This window comes from Chinchilla lanigera, unplaced genomic scaffold (genome assembly GCF_000276665.1).
Source record: "Chinchilla lanigera isolate Chin_1 unplaced genomic scaffold, ChiLan1.0 scaffold00013, whole genome shotgun sequence".
Classification (NCBI taxonomy): Eukaryota; Metazoa; Chordata; class Mammalia; order Rodentia; family Chinchillidae; genus Chinchilla; species Chinchilla lanigera.
This window is the reverse complement of record NW_004955414.1, coordinates 26,612,039-26,615,528: the sequence shown is the minus strand read 5'-3', so window position 1 is coordinate 26,615,528 and position 3,490 is coordinate 26,612,039. Positions and strand designations below refer to the sequence as shown.

The following is a 3,490-nucleotide window of genomic DNA, read 5'->3' as shown; positions in this document are numbered from 1 at the left end:
AAACAAATTACAGACTAAAAGAAAGTATTTACCAACCTCTGTTCAACAACAGACTGTATAAAGAACCCTTAATTTAACAGTATAAAAACAACTCATTTAGAAAATGGACAAAGAACATAAATGATGTCACCAAAGAGAATGGTGACAGATGGCATATATGCCCACGAAAACATGTTCCATCAACATCATTACCATTAGGGAAGTGCAAATTAAAACTACAATAAGATTTCACTGCACATCTATCAGACTGGCTAAAATAAGTACAGTGACAAAAGCAAATGTTGGTGAAGGTGCTGAGAACTGCAGCACTCGTACATTGCAGATGGGATTGCAAAATGACACAACTACTCTGGAAAAGAGTTTGGGAGCATCTTTGAAAATTCAACATGTACCTACTATATGACCCAGCAATACTTCTATGCACTTATCCCAGAGAAATAAAGAATTTCATTCACTCAAAAGCTGATGCATGAATTGTTATAGGAGCTTTACTCACAACAATCACAAACTGAAAACAATTCCAATATATTTCAGTGGGTAAATGATTAAACAATCCACGGTATATCTGGACCATAGAATACCACTCAGCAATAAAAAAAAACAAGTTATTGATATATACAACCTGGATGAATTTCCATAGAATAATGCTGGACGGGAGGAGAGAGTCGATCCTCAAAGGTTACATATTCTGTGATTCCATTCAGATAACATTCTTGAAGTGATAATCAGAGAAATGGAGAGCAGATGAGTGCTTGCCTGAGGAGGCTGGGTATGCGGGGAAGTCTCGTGACTGTAAAGGGTAACGTGGAGATGGAAATGCTCTGTGTCTTGACTGAGTCAGGATCAACATCCTGGTTTTGGTATTGTACTCTAGTTTTACAAAATGTTATCACTGGCACCAAAGGAGTAAAGAGTACAGGGCATCTCTGTACATTATTTCTTGCCTGTGAATCCACAATGATCTCACAATAAAAGTTTAAATTTTTAAAAATACTTTGCCTATTTCCAGTACCTCACTGATTGAGTGATTGCTCAGTTTTTCACGCCAAACTCAAAGGCAGGCTGATGGGCCAAGCCTACTCGCTCAGCACTTCCTCTATACTAAGTGAGGCGCAGGGTGGTCTGCTGATGCCAGGCCTGTCACAAACGATTGGGTCTTCAGACTCAGGGTTTGGGGAAGGAATGAAGCAACTCTGGCCTGACAGCTTGAAGCCGCAGATTCCCCATCCCAATCATTTCCCAGTGTCCACCAGGTCACTGAGTCCTTGGTGGCAGAAGATCTGTACTTCCTGGTTCTCTGGCTTTGTCCCAGTGGTCAATTGCAAAGTGAGGCGTGATGTGCACATTGGCAGAACACCTGTGTTATCCATTTCCTTACCTTCACTGAGGCTAGATGCACAGCAAAGTCCCTCCTCCAAGATCAAAGAGCGGAGACTCGGGGGTGTGGCTAAGGGAGAGGGCGCTTCCCAAGTGGCCCGGATGCAGGGCCTGCTGTCCTTGACGTTGCTTATAAGTTCTTGTAGAGAAAGAGAGGTGTGGGGTTACTTGCCAGCCTTGTTCTCTCTGACTATTATGGGTGGGCGCCCACATCCGAAACAGCGACGCCACAATTGCAGAATCAGTAGGTCTTGGGCTTGGAATTTCAGTTATTGTTTCTTGGCGGTCTGGAAGCTGCGCAGGCGCACAAGGCACAGACTGGTCCTGGATACACTTTACTCATCCGGACCTGGCACGTGGTGTGCGTTCACGGTTAAACAGATGCACACACACTGGGCACAGAGGCAGGCGCTCCTTCTTTTGCGCCTTTTAGATAATAAACGCCAGGTAGGACAGCCCACCTGTGGTTTTGATCAGACTAAATGAAGGGATTGCTTGTACAGAACCAGCCTGGACATACTTTGATGCACTGGTAAACATTTATTTATATGCCGTCCTCATAGTCACTGCCAGTCTAGTCCTCACTTCCAGTGGAGAGTGATCTTGGGTCTGAAAGGTCATTTCCACACAGTGATACACATGTAAATAATTAAGCAAACCTGGGTCTGAGGGTGTGATGGAAATGCCCCAAAACTGGGCTGTGGGGATGATTGCACAGTTTGCCAAAAAAAATTTTGTACACACAAACGAGTGAATTTTAGAATATAAATTATACATTTAAAAAAAAAAAAAAAAGATCTAAGAGCACAGGTTATCTGGTCAGAGACGTGGTCTAATTCTCTTTCCCAGTCCTCTGAAATTCTCCAACAATCTCAGCCCAAGATTCTTGGGGCATGTAACACTTGCCCAAGTTGTGCACCCTCCTGGTCTATTTCCTCAGAAGGGATCCTGATGTAGGTCTCAACCTGAAGGCCAAAGATATCAGTCCTTGTAGGTCATGAATGCTGGTTTCCAGATTTGCCCTTCATTCTGAGCGTAATTCTTCTTGGTAGGTATATTGTCCTCATTTTTAGAGGTGAGGGAAGGCAGGTCCAGACAGTGGGGTTTGCCGGCCTCTGAGGTCTGCATCCTTTTCCAAGCCATGACGTTTCCTACCTAGGAAACATGTCCAGGGGAACGGGAGTGGAGCCAGCCCCCGGAGGCAGGTCAGCAGGAACGAGGTCAGCAAGTGGATCTGAGTAGCATGGTACCAGGCAAGACTCCTTGCAGAGGCCACTGCCTTGGGTGTGGCATGGGAGGCAGGAGGTATAAACTGCAGCTCCCTAAGACAACTTAGGTAGAGGGGGCAGCCTCTAAGCAGAGGAGTGCTGTGTGCACTGCCCCCATTGGCAGTGACTGAGGCCAGATGATGAGGTTCTAACTGCCCACTGGAGAACGGCCTCCTTCATTCCTCTCCTGTTATCCTTCTCCTCTAGAATATTCTCCCTCCTCCTTGTCCTCTGAGCTTCCTGGAACATATTCCAGACTGCAGCATCCTCCCTTTGGCAGTGTTACATCAATTAATCTTTCATCCACATTGATCCCCTGAAAAATGACTTTCTCATTATCCATCTTGCAGAGTTTCCCCTTGGCAGCCAGTATGGCAAAGCATCTGTCAAACTCAAAATCTCTCCAGTGCAGTGGGAAGAGCCAGGGCTCTGGAGTCAAACAGACCCAAAAAGAGGGCCCATGTCTGCTACACTCCAGCTGTGCAACCTTAGATGGGGGACATGGTCTGTCTGAACCTGTTTCCTGATTTGTAAAATATCCCTCTCATGGGTCTATTAAGAAGACAAAACAACACACAAGTGGAAACCTGATTCTAATTATTGCTTTTTACTGATTCCCAGGCTGTAATCTCTAGATTCTAAGCCTCAGAGAGAAAAAGCTCAGGTCACAGGCACGAGAGATGTCCCCAAATGCTCCTCATCAACCCACTGGCCAAAGAAGTCACAGTTAATCCCAAAAGACAAAAGCCCAGGTGTGACAGAGGCTTCAAGTGAAAATGAGACACATTTTAGTCACAGAAATAAAGCATTTTTTTAAGAAGGTACAAACTCACTCATTAGAAAAA

The 3,490-nt window shown here is 45.0% G+C and overlaps 1 long non-coding RNA gene across 3 annotated transcripts in view; it reads right to left on the bottom strand.

Annotated features, from left to right (window-relative positions):
- Nucleotides 1-1,640, bottom strand: part of LOC106148047 — a 36,492-nt gene extending 34,852 nt beyond the window's left edge. For all 3 annotated transcript variants that reach the window (XR_001233172.1, XR_001233173.1, XR_001233174.1), the window contains exon 1: nucleotides 1,379-1,640. This is a non-coding gene — a long non-coding RNA (uncharacterized LOC106148047). The remainder of the gene's footprint in view (nucleotides 1-1,378) is intronic.
- Nucleotides 1,641-3,490: the final 1,850 nt, after the last annotated feature.